The 9,691-nt window shown below is 51.6% G+C and overlaps 30 non-coding genes and 12 pseudogenes across 30 annotated transcripts; all 42 read right to left on the minus strand.

Annotated features, from left to right (window-relative positions):
* Positions 1–50: 50 nt before the first annotated feature.
* Positions 51–169, minus strand: LOC131098572 (5S ribosomal RNA). The gene has a single exon (XR_009117439.1). It is a non-coding gene; the product is annotated as a 5S ribosomal RNA (ribosomal RNA).
* Positions 170–281: 112 nt separating this feature from the next.
* LOC131099570 (5S ribosomal RNA) lies at positions 282–400 on the minus strand. The gene has a single exon (XR_009118395.1). It is a non-coding gene; the product is annotated as a 5S ribosomal RNA (ribosomal RNA).
* Positions 401–512: 112 nt separating this feature from the next.
* On the minus strand, positions 513–631 carry LOC131099132 (5S ribosomal RNA). The gene has a single exon (XR_009117970.1). It is a non-coding gene; the product is annotated as a 5S ribosomal RNA (ribosomal RNA).
* Positions 632–743: 112 nt separating this feature from the next.
* Positions 744–862, minus strand: LOC131142659 (5S ribosomal RNA). Its single transcript, XR_009132731.1, has one exon. It is a non-coding gene; the product is annotated as a 5S ribosomal RNA (ribosomal RNA).
* Positions 863–974: 112 nt separating this feature from the next.
* On the minus strand, positions 975–1,092 carry LOC131098994 (5S ribosomal RNA). Its single transcript, XR_009117837.1, has one exon. It is a non-coding gene; the product is annotated as a 5S ribosomal RNA (ribosomal RNA).
* Positions 1,093–1,204: 112 nt separating this feature from the next.
* LOC131097542 (5S ribosomal RNA) lies at positions 1,205–1,323 on the minus strand. The gene has a single exon (XR_009116442.1). It is a non-coding gene; the product is annotated as a 5S ribosomal RNA (ribosomal RNA).
* A 112-nt stretch (positions 1,324–1,435) lies between these two features.
* LOC131099736 (5S ribosomal RNA) lies at positions 1,436–1,564 on the minus strand (annotated as a pseudogene).
* Positions 1,565–1,676: 112 nt separating this feature from the next.
* On the minus strand, positions 1,677–1,785 carry LOC131100454 (5S ribosomal RNA; annotated as a pseudogene).
* A 112-nt stretch (positions 1,786–1,897) lies between these two features.
* On the minus strand, positions 1,898–2,016 carry LOC131099326 (5S ribosomal RNA). Its single transcript, XR_009118160.1, has one exon. It is a non-coding gene; the product is annotated as a 5S ribosomal RNA (ribosomal RNA).
* Positions 2,017–2,128: 112 nt separating this feature from the next.
* On the minus strand, positions 2,129–2,237 carry LOC131141219 (5S ribosomal RNA; annotated as a pseudogene).
* A 112-nt stretch (positions 2,238–2,349) lies between these two features.
* LOC131098573 (5S ribosomal RNA) lies at positions 2,350–2,468 on the minus strand. The gene has a single exon (XR_009117440.1). It is a non-coding gene; the product is annotated as a 5S ribosomal RNA (ribosomal RNA).
* A 112-nt stretch (positions 2,469–2,580) lies between these two features.
* Positions 2,581–2,699, minus strand: LOC131099571 (5S ribosomal RNA). Its single transcript, XR_009118396.1, has one exon. It is a non-coding gene; the product is annotated as a 5S ribosomal RNA (ribosomal RNA).
* Positions 2,700–2,811: 112 nt separating this feature from the next.
* Positions 2,812–2,930, minus strand: LOC131099133 (5S ribosomal RNA). Its single transcript, XR_009117971.1, has one exon. It is a non-coding gene; the product is annotated as a 5S ribosomal RNA (ribosomal RNA).
* Positions 2,931–3,042: 112 nt separating this feature from the next.
* On the minus strand, positions 3,043–3,161 carry LOC131098454 (5S ribosomal RNA). The gene has a single exon (XR_009117326.1). It is a non-coding gene; the product is annotated as a 5S ribosomal RNA (ribosomal RNA).
* Positions 3,162–3,273: 112 nt separating this feature from the next.
* LOC131142754 (5S ribosomal RNA) lies at positions 3,274–3,392 on the minus strand. The gene has a single exon (XR_009132821.1). It is a non-coding gene; the product is annotated as a 5S ribosomal RNA (ribosomal RNA).
* Positions 3,393–3,504: 112 nt separating this feature from the next.
* LOC131097544 (5S ribosomal RNA) lies at positions 3,505–3,623 on the minus strand. Its single transcript, XR_009116443.1, has one exon. It is a non-coding gene; the product is annotated as a 5S ribosomal RNA (ribosomal RNA).
* A 112-nt stretch (positions 3,624–3,735) lies between these two features.
* LOC131099738 (5S ribosomal RNA) lies at positions 3,736–3,864 on the minus strand (annotated as a pseudogene).
* A 112-nt stretch (positions 3,865–3,976) lies between these two features.
* LOC131100455 (5S ribosomal RNA) lies at positions 3,977–4,085 on the minus strand (annotated as a pseudogene).
* Positions 4,086–4,197: 112 nt separating this feature from the next.
* On the minus strand, positions 4,198–4,316 carry LOC131097430 (5S ribosomal RNA). The gene has a single exon (XR_009116336.1). It is a non-coding gene; the product is annotated as a 5S ribosomal RNA (ribosomal RNA).
* Positions 4,317–4,428: 112 nt separating this feature from the next.
* LOC131141124 (5S ribosomal RNA) lies at positions 4,429–4,537 on the minus strand (annotated as a pseudogene).
* A 112-nt stretch (positions 4,538–4,649) lies between these two features.
* On the minus strand, positions 4,650–4,768 carry LOC131097736 (5S ribosomal RNA). Its single transcript, XR_009116630.1, has one exon. It is a non-coding gene; the product is annotated as a 5S ribosomal RNA (ribosomal RNA).
* Positions 4,769–4,880: 112 nt separating this feature from the next.
* Positions 4,881–4,999, minus strand: LOC131099327 (5S ribosomal RNA). Its single transcript, XR_009118161.1, has one exon. It is a non-coding gene; the product is annotated as a 5S ribosomal RNA (ribosomal RNA).
* Positions 5,000–5,111: 112 nt separating this feature from the next.
* On the minus strand, positions 5,112–5,220 carry LOC131141220 (5S ribosomal RNA; annotated as a pseudogene).
* A 112-nt stretch (positions 5,221–5,332) lies between these two features.
* LOC131098575 (5S ribosomal RNA) lies at positions 5,333–5,451 on the minus strand. The gene has a single exon (XR_009117442.1). It is a non-coding gene; the product is annotated as a 5S ribosomal RNA (ribosomal RNA).
* A 112-nt stretch (positions 5,452–5,563) lies between these two features.
* Positions 5,564–5,682, minus strand: LOC131099572 (5S ribosomal RNA). Its single transcript, XR_009118397.1, has one exon. It is a non-coding gene; the product is annotated as a 5S ribosomal RNA (ribosomal RNA).
* A 112-nt stretch (positions 5,683–5,794) lies between these two features.
* Positions 5,795–5,913, minus strand: LOC131099134 (5S ribosomal RNA). The gene has a single exon (XR_009117972.1). It is a non-coding gene; the product is annotated as a 5S ribosomal RNA (ribosomal RNA).
* Positions 5,914–6,025: 112 nt separating this feature from the next.
* On the minus strand, positions 6,026–6,144 carry LOC131142660 (5S ribosomal RNA). Its single transcript, XR_009132732.1, has one exon. It is a non-coding gene; the product is annotated as a 5S ribosomal RNA (ribosomal RNA).
* Positions 6,145–6,256: 112 nt separating this feature from the next.
* LOC131098995 (5S ribosomal RNA) lies at positions 6,257–6,374 on the minus strand. Its single transcript, XR_009117838.1, has one exon. It is a non-coding gene; the product is annotated as a 5S ribosomal RNA (ribosomal RNA).
* Positions 6,375–6,486: 112 nt separating this feature from the next.
* Positions 6,487–6,605, minus strand: LOC131097545 (5S ribosomal RNA). The gene has a single exon (XR_009116444.1). It is a non-coding gene; the product is annotated as a 5S ribosomal RNA (ribosomal RNA).
* A 112-nt stretch (positions 6,606–6,717) lies between these two features.
* Positions 6,718–6,846, minus strand: LOC131099739 (5S ribosomal RNA; annotated as a pseudogene).
* A 113-nt stretch (positions 6,847–6,959) lies between these two features.
* LOC131100009 (5S ribosomal RNA) lies at positions 6,960–7,078 on the minus strand. Its single transcript, XR_009118778.1, has one exon. It is a non-coding gene; the product is annotated as a 5S ribosomal RNA (ribosomal RNA).
* Positions 7,079–7,190: 112 nt separating this feature from the next.
* On the minus strand, positions 7,191–7,299 carry LOC131100456 (5S ribosomal RNA; annotated as a pseudogene).
* Positions 7,300–7,411: 112 nt separating this feature from the next.
* LOC131097431 (5S ribosomal RNA) lies at positions 7,412–7,530 on the minus strand. The gene has a single exon (XR_009116337.1). It is a non-coding gene; the product is annotated as a 5S ribosomal RNA (ribosomal RNA).
* Positions 7,531–7,642: 112 nt separating this feature from the next.
* LOC131141125 (5S ribosomal RNA) lies at positions 7,643–7,751 on the minus strand (annotated as a pseudogene).
* A 112-nt stretch (positions 7,752–7,863) lies between these two features.
* Positions 7,864–7,982, minus strand: LOC131097737 (5S ribosomal RNA). The gene has a single exon (XR_009116631.1). It is a non-coding gene; the product is annotated as a 5S ribosomal RNA (ribosomal RNA).
* Positions 7,983–8,094: 112 nt separating this feature from the next.
* LOC131099328 (5S ribosomal RNA) lies at positions 8,095–8,213 on the minus strand. Its single transcript, XR_009118162.1, has one exon. It is a non-coding gene; the product is annotated as a 5S ribosomal RNA (ribosomal RNA).
* A 112-nt stretch (positions 8,214–8,325) lies between these two features.
* Positions 8,326–8,434, minus strand: LOC131141221 (5S ribosomal RNA; annotated as a pseudogene).
* Positions 8,435–8,546: 112 nt separating this feature from the next.
* On the minus strand, positions 8,547–8,665 carry LOC131098576 (5S ribosomal RNA). Its single transcript, XR_009117443.1, has one exon. It is a non-coding gene; the product is annotated as a 5S ribosomal RNA (ribosomal RNA).
* Positions 8,666–8,777: 112 nt separating this feature from the next.
* LOC131141222 (5S ribosomal RNA) lies at positions 8,778–8,886 on the minus strand (annotated as a pseudogene).
* A 112-nt stretch (positions 8,887–8,998) lies between these two features.
* LOC131098577 (5S ribosomal RNA) lies at positions 8,999–9,117 on the minus strand. The gene has a single exon (XR_009117444.1). It is a non-coding gene; the product is annotated as a 5S ribosomal RNA (ribosomal RNA).
* Positions 9,118–9,229: 112 nt separating this feature from the next.
* LOC131099573 (5S ribosomal RNA) lies at positions 9,230–9,348 on the minus strand. The gene has a single exon (XR_009118398.1). It is a non-coding gene; the product is annotated as a 5S ribosomal RNA (ribosomal RNA).
* Positions 9,349–9,460: 112 nt separating this feature from the next.
* LOC131099135 (5S ribosomal RNA) lies at positions 9,461–9,579 on the minus strand. The gene has a single exon (XR_009117973.1). It is a non-coding gene; the product is annotated as a 5S ribosomal RNA (ribosomal RNA).
* Positions 9,580–9,691: the final 112 nt, after the last annotated feature.

Here is a 9,691-nt window from a genome sequence, read left to right on the forward strand (position 1 = left end):
AAGTGTCAAACAGCGCCCTCTGCTGTCAGGCAAGAGCAGAAACCATAAAAGGCTTACAGCACCTGGTATTCCCAGGCGGTCTCCCATCCAAGTACTAACCAGGCCCACCCCTGTTTAGCTTACGAGATCGGACGAGATCGGGCATTTTCAGGGTAGTATGACCGTAAGCTGCCAGATCAACTGAAAAGATCCTATTTGAAGGCGACGCAGGCCAAACTAGACTCCAGCAAAAAGTGTCAAACAGCGCCCTCTGCTGTCAGGCAAGAGCCGAAACCATAAAAGGCTTACAGCACCTGGTATTCCCAGGCGGTCTCTCATCCAAGTACTAACCAGGCCCGCCCCTGCTTAGCTTCCGAGATCGGACGATATCGGGCGTTTTCAGGGTAGTATGGCCGTAAGCTGCCAGGGCAACTGAAAAGATCCTATTTGAAGGCGACGCAGGCCAAACTAGACTCCAGCAAAAAGTGTCAAACAGCGCCCTCTGCTTTCAGGCAAAAGCAGAAACCATAAAAAGCTTAGAGCACCTGGTATTCCTAGGCGGTTTCCCATCCAAGTACTAACCAGGCCCGCCCCTGCTTAGCTTCCGAGATCGGATGAGATCGGGCGTTTTCAGGGTAGTATGGCTGTAAGCTGCCAAGGCAACTGAAAAGATCCTATTTGAAGGCGACGCAGGCCAAACTAAACTCCAGCAAAAAGTGTCAAACAGCGCCCTCTGCTGTCAGGCAAGAGCAGAAACCATAAAAAGCTTACAGCACCTGGTATTCCCAGGCGGTCTCCCATCCAAGTACTAACCAGGCCAGCCCCTGCTTAGCTTCCGAGATCGGACGAGATCGGGCGTTTTCAGGGTAGTATGGCCGTAAGCTTAAAGGGCAACTGAAAAAATCTTATTTGAAGGCGACGCAGGCCAAACTAGACTCCAGCAAAAAGTGTCAAACAGCGCCCTCTGCTGTCAGGCAAGAGCAGAAACCATAAAAAGCTTACAGCACCTGGTATTCCCAGGCGGTCTCCATCCAAGTACTAACCAGGCCCGCCCCTGCTTTGCTTCCGAGATCGGACGAGATCGGGCGTTTTCAGGGTAGTATGGCCGTAAGCTTTAAGGGCAACTGAAAAAATCTTATTTGAAGGCGACGCAGGCCAAACTAGACTCCAGCAAAAAGTGTCAAACAGCGCCCTCTGCTGTCAGGCAAGAGCAGAAACCATAAAAAGCTTACAGCACCTGGTATTCCCAGGCGGTCTCCCATCCAAGTACTAACCAGGCCAGCCCCTGCTTAGCTTCCGAGATCGGACGAGATCGGGCGTTTTCGGGGTAGTATGGCCGTAAGCTTTAAGGGCAACTGAAAAAATCTTATTTGAAGGCGACGCAGGCCAAACTAGACTCCAGCAAAAAGTGTCAAACAGCGCCCTCTGCTGTCAGGCAAGAGCAGAAACCATAAAAAGCTTACAGCACCTGGTATTCCCAGGCGGTCTCCCATCCAAGTACTAACCAGGCCCGCCCCTGCTTAGCTTCCGAGATCGGACGAGATCGGACGAGATCGGGCGTTTTCAGGGTAGTATGGCTGTAAACTGCCAGGTCAACTGAAAAGATCCTATTTGAAGGTGACGCAGGCCAAACTAGACTCTGGCAAAAAGTGTCAAACAGCGCCCTTTGCTGTCAGGCAAGAGCAGAAACCATAAAAAGCTTACAGCACCTGGTATTCCCAGGCGGTCTCCCATCCAAGTACTAACCAGGCCCGCCCCTGCTTAGCTTCCGAGATCGGGCGTTTTCAGGGTAGTATGGCCGTAAGCTGCCAGGTGAACTGAAAAGATCCTATTTGAAGGCGACGCAGGCCAAACTAGACTCCAGCAAAAAGTGTCAAACAGCGCCCTCTGCTGTCAGGCAAGAGCAGAAACCATATAAAGCTTACAGCACCTGGTATTTCCAGGCGGTCTCCCATCCAAGTACTAACCAGGCCCGCCCCTGCTTAGCTTCCGAGATCGGACGAGATCGGGCTTTTTCAGGATAGTATGGCCGTAAGCTGCCAGATCAACTGAAAAGATCCTATTTGAAGGCGACGCAGGCCAAACTAGACTCTGGCAAAAAGTGTCAAACAGCGCCCTTTGCTGTCAGGCAAGAGCAGAAACCATAAAAAGCTTACAGCACCTGGTATTCCCAGGCGGTCTCCCATCCAAGTACTAACCAGGCCCGCCCCTGCTTAGCTTCCGAGATCGGGCTTTTTCAGGGTAGTATGGCCGTAAGCTGCCAGGTGAACTGAAAAGATCCTATTTGAAGGTGACGCAGGCCAAACTAGACTCCAGCAAAAAGTGTCAAACAGCGCCCTCTGCTGTCAGGCAAGAGCAGAAACCATAAAAGGCTTACAGCACCTGGTATTCCCAGGCGGTCTCCCATCCAAGTACTAACCAGGCCCACCCCTGTTTAGCTTACGAGATCGGACGAGATCGGGCATTTTCAGGGTAGTATGACCGTAAGCTGCCAGATCAACTGAAAAGATCCTATTTGAAGGCGACGCAGGCCAAACTAGACTCCAGCAAAAAGTGTCAAACAGCGCCCTCTGCTGTCAGGCAAGAGCCGAAACCATAAAAGGCTTACAGCACCTGGTATTCCCAGGCGGTCTCTCATCCAAGTACTAACCAGGCCCGCCCCTGCTTAGCTTCCGAGATCGGACGATATCGGGCGTTTTCAGGGTAGTATGGCCGTAAGCTGCCAGGGCAACTGAAAAGATCCTATTTGAAGGCGACGCAGGCCAAACTAGACTCCAGCAAAAAGTGTCAAACAGCGCCCTCTGCTTTCAGGCAAAAGCAGAAACCATAAAAAGCTTAGAGCACCTGGTATTCCTAGGCGGTTTCCCATCCAAGTACTAACCAGGCCCGCCCCTGCTTAGCTTCCGAGATCGGATGAGATCGGGCGTTTTCAGGGTAGTATGGCTGTAAGCTGCCAAGGCAACTGAAAAGATCCTATTTGAAGGCGACGCAGGCCAAACTAAACTCCAGCAAAAAGTGTCAAACAGCGCCCTCTGCTGTCAGGCAAGAGCAGAAACCATAAAAAGCTTACAGCAACTGGTATTCCCAGGCGGTCTCCCATCCAAGTACTAACCAGGCCAGCCCCTGCTTAGCTTCCGAGATCGGACGAGATCGGGCGTTTTCAGGGTAGTATGGCCGTAAGCTTAAAGGGCAACTGAAAAAATCTTATTTGAAGGCGACGCAGGCCAAACTAGACTCCAGCAAAAAGTGTCAAACAGCGCCCTCTGCTGTCAGGCAAGAGCAGAAACCATAAAAAGCTTACAGCACCTGGTATTCCCAGGCGGTCTCCCATCCAAGTACTAACCAGGCCCGCCCCTGCTTTGCTTCCGAGATCGGACGAGATCGGGCGTTTTCAGGGTAGTATGGCCGTAAGCTTTAAGGGCAACTGAAAAAATCTTATTTGAAGGCGACGCAGGCCAAACTAGACTCCAGCAAAAAGTGTCAAACAGCGCCCTCTGCTGTCAGGCAAGAGCAGAAACCATAAAAAGCTTACAGCACCTGGTATTCCCAGGCGGTCTCCCATCCAAGTACTAACCAGGCCAGCCCCTGCTTAGCTTCCGAGATCGGACGAGATCGGGCGTTTTCGGGGTAGTATGGCCGTAAGCTTTAAGGGCAACTGAAAAAATCTTATTTGAAGGCGACGCAGGCCAAACTAGACTCCAGCAAAAAGTGTAAAACAGCGCCCTCTGCTGTCAGGCAAGAGCAGAAACCATAAAAAGCTTACAGCACCTGGTATTCCCAGGCGGTCTCCCATCCAAGTACTAACCAGGCCCGCCCCTGCTTAGCTTCCGAGATCGGACGAGATCGGACGAGATCGGGCGTTTTCAGGGTAGTATGGCTGTAAACTGCCAGGTCAACTGAAAAGATCCTATTTGAAGGTGACGCAGGCCAAACTAGACTCTGGCAAAAAGTGTCAAACAGCGCCCTTTGCTGTCAGGCAAGAGCAGAAACCATAAAAAGCTTACAGCACCTGGTATTCCCAGGCGGTCTCCCATCCAAGTACTAACCAGGCCCGCCCCTGCTTAGCTTCCGAGATCGGGCGTTTTCAGGGTAGTATGGCCGTAAGCTGCCAGGTGAACTGAAAAGATCCTATTTGAAGGTGACGCAGGCCAAACTAGACTCCAGCAAAAAGTGTCAAACAGCGCCCTCTGCTGTCAGGCAAGAGCAGAAACCATAAAAAGCTTACAGCACCTGGTATTCCCAGGCGGTCTCCCATCCAAGTACTAACCAGGCCCGCCCCTGCTTAGTTTCCGAGATCAGACGAGATCGGGCGTTTTCAGGGTAGTATGGCCGTAAGCTGCCAGGTCAACTGAAAAGATCCTATTTGAAGGTGACGCAGGCCAAACTAGACTCTGGCAAAAAGTGTCAAACAGCGTCCTTTGCTGTCAGGCAAGAGCAGAAACCATAAAAAGCTTATAGCACCTGGTATTCCCAGGCGGTCTCCCATCCAAGTACTAACCAGGCCCGCCCCTGCTTAGCTTCCGAGATCGGGCGTTTTCAGGGTAGTATGGCCGTAAGCTGCCAGGTCAACTGAAAAGATCCTATTTGAAGGCGACGCAGGCCAAACTAGACTCCAGCAAAAAGTGTCAAACAGCGCCCTCTGCTGTCAGGCATGAGCAGAAACCATAAAAGGCTTACAGCACCTGGTATTCCCAGGCGGTCTCCCATCCAAGTACTAACCAGGCCCACCCCTGTTTAGCTTACGAGATCGGACGAGATCGGGCGTTTTCAGGGTAGTATGACCGTAAGCTGCCAGATCAACTGAAAAGATCCTATTTGAAGGCGACGCAGGCCAAACTAGACTCCAGCAAAAAGTGTCAAACAGCGCCCTCTGCTGTCAGGCAAGAGCAGAAACCATATAAAGCTTACAGCACCTGGTATTTCCAGGCGGTCTCCCATCCAAGTACTAACCAGGCCCGCCCCTGCTTAGCTTCCGAGATCGGACGAGATCGGGCTTTTTCAGGATAGTATGGCCGTAAGCTGCCAGATCAACTGAAAAGATCCTATTTGAAGGCGACGCAGGCCAAACAAGACTCTGGCAAAAAGTGTCAAACAGCGCCCTTTGCTGTCAGGCAAGAGCAGAAACCATAAAAAGCTTACAGCACCTGGTATTCCCAGGCGGTCTCCCATCCAAGTACTAACCAGGCCCGCCCCTGCTTAGCTTCCGAGATCGGGCTTTTTCAGGGTAGTATGGCCGTAAGCTGCCAGGTGAACTGAGAAGATCCTATTTGAAGGTGACGCAGGCCAAACTAGACTCCAGCAAAAAGTGTCAAACAGCGCCCTCTGCTGTCAGGCAAGAGCAGAAACCATAAAAGGCTTACAGCACCTGGTATTCCCAGGCGGTCTCCCATCCAAGTACTAACCAGGCCCACCCCTGTTTAGCTTACGAGATCGGACGAGATCGGGCATTTTCAGGGTAGTATGACCGTAAGCTGCCAGATCAACTGAAAAGATCCTATTTGAAGGCGACGCAGGCCAAACTAGACTCCAGCAAAAAGTGTCAAACAGCGCCCTCTGCTGTCAGGCAAGAGCCGAAACCATAAAAGGCTTACAGCACCTGGTATTCCCAGGCGGTCTCTCATCCAAGTACTAACCAGGCCCGCCCCTGCTTAGCTTCCGAGATCGGACGATATCGGGCGTTTTCAGGGTAGTATGGCCGTAAGCTGCCAGGGCAACTGAAAAGATCCTATTTGAAGGCGACGCAGGCCAAACTAGACTCCAGCAAAAAGTGTCAAACAGCGCCCTCTGCTTTCAGGCAAAAGCAGAAACCATAAAAAGCTTAGAGCACCTGGTATTCCTAGGCGGTTTCCCATCCAAGTACTAACCAGGCCCGCCCCTGCTTAGCTTCCGAGATCGGATGAGATCGGGCGTTTTCAGGGTAGTATGGCTGTAAGCTGCCAAGGCAACTGAAAAGATCCTATTTGAAGGCGACGCAGGCCAAACTAAACTCCAGCAAAAAGTGTCAAACAGCGCCCTCTGCTGTCAGGCAAGAGCAGAAACCATAAAAAGCTTACAGCACCTGGTATTCCCAGGCGGTCTCCCATCCAAGTACTAACCAGGCCAGCCCCTGCTTAGCTTCCGAGATCGGACGAGATCGGGCGTTTTCAGGGTAGTATGGCCGTAAGCTTAAAGGGCAACTGAAAAAATCTTATTTGAAGGCGACGCAGGCCAAACTAGACTCCAGCAAAAAGTGTCAAACAGCGCCCTCTGCTGTCAGGCAAGAGCAGAAACCATAAAAAGCTTACAGCACCTGGTATTCCCAGGCGGTCTCCATCCAAGTACTAACCAGGCCCGCCCCTGCTTTGCTTCCGAGATCGGACGAGATCGGGCGTTTTCAGGGTAGTATGGCCGTAAGCTTTAAGGGCAACTGAAAAAATCTTATTTGAAGGCGACGCAGGCCAAACTAGACTCCAGCAAAAAGTGTCAAACAGCGCCCTCTGCTGTCAGGCAAGAGCAGAAACCATAAAAAGCTTACAGCACCTGGTATTCCCAGGCGGTCTCCCATCCAAGTACTAACCAGGCCAGCCCCTGCTTAGCTTCCGAGATCGGACGAGATCGGGCGTTTTCGGGGTAGTATGGCCGTAAGCTTTAAGGGCAACTGAAAAAATCTTATTTGAAGGCGACGCAGGCCAAACTAGACTCCAGCAAAAAGTGTCAAACAGCGCCCTCTGCTGTCAGGCAAGAGCAGAAACCATAAAAAGCTTACAGCACCTGGTATTCCCAGGCGGTCTCCCATCCAAGTACTAACCAGGCCCGCCCCTGCTTAGCTTCCGAGATCGGACGAGATCGGACGAGATCGGGCGTTTTCAGGGTAGTATGGCTGTAAACTGCCAGGTCAACTGAAAAGATCCTATTTGAAGGTGACGCAGGCCAAACTAGACTCCAGCAAAAAGTGTCAAACAGCGCCCTCTGCTGTCAGGCAAGAGCAGAAACCATAAAAAAGCTTACAGCACCTGGTATTCCCAGGCGGTCTCCCATCCAAGTACTAACCAGGCCCGCCCCTGCTCAGCTTCCAAGATCGGACGAGATCTGGCGTTTTCAGGGTAGTATGGCCGTAAGCTGCCAGGTCAACTGAAAAGATCCTATTTGAAGGTGACGCAGGCCAAACTAGACTCTGGCAAAAAGTGTCAAACAGCGCCCTTTGCTGTCAGGCAAGAGCAGAAACCATAAAAAGCTTACAGCACCTGGTATTCCCAGGCGGTCTCCCATCCAAGTACTAACCAGGCCCGCCCCTGCTTAGCTTCCGAGATCGGGCGTTTTCAGGGTAGTATGGCCGTAAGCTGCCAGGTGAACTGAAAAGATCCTATTTGAAGGTGACGCAGGCCAAACTAGACTCCAGCAAAAAGTGTCAAACAGCGCCCTCTGCTGTCAGGCAAGAGCAGAAACCATAAAAAGCTTACAGCACCTGGTATTCCCAGGCGGTCTCCCATCCAAGTACTAACCAGGCCCGCCCCTGCTTAGTTTCCGAGATCAGACGAGATCGGGCGTTTTCAGGGTAGTATGGCCGTAAGCTGCCAGGTCAACTGAAAAGATCCTATTTGAAGGTGACGCAGGCCAAACTAGACTCTGGCAAAAAGTGTCAAACAGCGCCCTTTGCTGTCAGGCAAGAGCAGAAACCATAAAAAGCTTATAGCACCTGGTATTCCCAGGCGGTCTCCCATCCAAGTACTAACCAGGCCCGCCCCTGCTTAGCTTCCGAGATCGGGCGTTTTCAGGGTAGTATGGCCGTAAGCTGCCAGGTCAACTGAAAAGATCCTATTTGAAGGCGACGCAGGCCAAACTAGACTCCAGCAAAAAGTGTCAAACAGCGCCCTCTGCTGTCAGGCATGAGCAGAAACCATAAAAGGCTTACAGCACCTGGTATTCCCAGGCGGTCTCCCATCCAAGTACTAACCAGGCCCACCCCTGTTTAGCTTACGAGATCGGACGAGATCGGGCGTTTTCAGGGTAGTATGACCGTAAGCTGCCAGATCAACTGAAAAGATCCTATTTGAAGGCGACGCAGGCCAAACTAGACTCCAGCAAAAAGTGTCAAACAGCGCCCTCTGCTGTCAGGCAAGAGCAGAAACCATATAAAGCTTACAGCACCTGGTATTTCCAGGCGGTCTCCCATCCAAGTACTAACCAGGCCCGCCCCTGCTTAGCTTCCGAGATCGGACGAGATCGGGCTTTTTCAGGATAGTATGGCCGTAAGCTGCCAGATCAACTGAAAAGATCCTATTTGAAGGCGACGCAGGCCAAACTAGACTCTGGCAAAAAGTGTCAAACAGCGCCCTTTGCTGTCAGGCAAGAGCAGAAACCATAAAAAGCTTACAGCACCTGGTATTCCCAGGCGGTCTCCCATCCAAGTACTAACCAGGCCCGCCCCTGCTTAGCTTCCGAGATCGGGCTTTTTCAGGGTAGTATGGCCGTAAGCTGCCAGGTGAACTGAAAAGATCCTATTTGAAGGTGACGCAGGCCAAACTAGACTCCAGCAAAAAGTGTCAAACAGCGCCCTCTGCTGTCAGGCAAGAGCAGAAACCATAAAAGGCTTACAGCACCTGGTATTCCCAGGCGGTCTCCCATCCAAGTACTAACCAGGCCCACCCCTGTTTAGCTTACGAGATCGGACGAGATCGGGCATTTTCAGGGTAGTATGACCGTAAGCTGCCAGATCAACTGAAAAGATCCTATTTGAAGGCGACGCAGGCCAAACTAGACTCTGGCAAAAAGTGTCAAACAGCGCCCTTTGCTGTCAGGCAAGAGCAGAAACCATAAAAAGCTTACAGCACCTGGTATTCCCAGGCGGTCTCCCATCCAAGTACTAACCAGGCCCGCCCCTGCTTAGCTTCCGAGATCGGGCTTTTTCAGGGTAGTATGGCCGTAAGCTGCCAGGTGAACTGAAAAGATCCTATTTGAAGGTGACGCAGGCCAAACTAGACTCCAGCAAAAAGTGTCAAACAGCGCCCTCTGCTGTCAGGCAAGAGCAGAAACCATAAAAGGCTTACAGCACCTGGTATTCCCAGGCGGTCTCCCATCCAAGTACTAACCAGGCCCACCCCTGTTTAGCTTACGAGATCGGACGAGATCGGGCATTTTCAGGGTAGTATGACCGTAAGCTGCCAGATCAACTGAAAAGATCCTATTTGAAGGCGACGCAGGCCAAACTAGACTCCAGCAAAAAGTGTCAAACAGCGCCCTCTGCTGTCAGGCAAGAGCCGAAACCATAAAAGGCTTACAGCACCTGGTATTCCCAGGCGGTCTCTCATCCAAGTACTAACCAGGCCCGCCCCTGCTTAGCTTCCGAGATCGGACGATATCGGGCGTTTTCAGGGTAGTATGGCCGTAAGCTGCCAGGGCAACTGAAAAGATCCTATTTGAAGGCGACGCAGGCCAAACTAGACTCCAGCAAAAAGTGTCAAACAGCGCCCTCTGCTTTCAGGCAAAAGCAGAAACCATAAAAAGCTTAGAGCACCTGGTATTCCTAGGCGGTTTCCCATCCAAGTACTAACCAGGCCCGCCCCTGCTTAGCTTCCGAGATCGGATGAGATCGGGCGTTTTCAGGGTAGTATGGCTGTAAGCTGCCAAGGCAACTGAAAAGATCCTATTTGAAGGCGACGCAGGCCAAACTAAACTCCAGCAAAAAGTGTCAAACAGCGCCCTCTGCTGTCAGGCAAGAGCAGAAACCATAAAA

The sequence above is a fragment of the Doryrhamphus excisus genome, chromosome 13 (genome assembly GCF_030265055.1).
Source record: "Doryrhamphus excisus isolate RoL2022-K1 chromosome 13, RoL_Dexc_1.0, whole genome shotgun sequence".
Lineage (NCBI taxonomy): Eukaryota > Metazoa > Chordata > Actinopteri > Syngnathiformes > Syngnathidae > Doryrhamphus > Doryrhamphus excisus.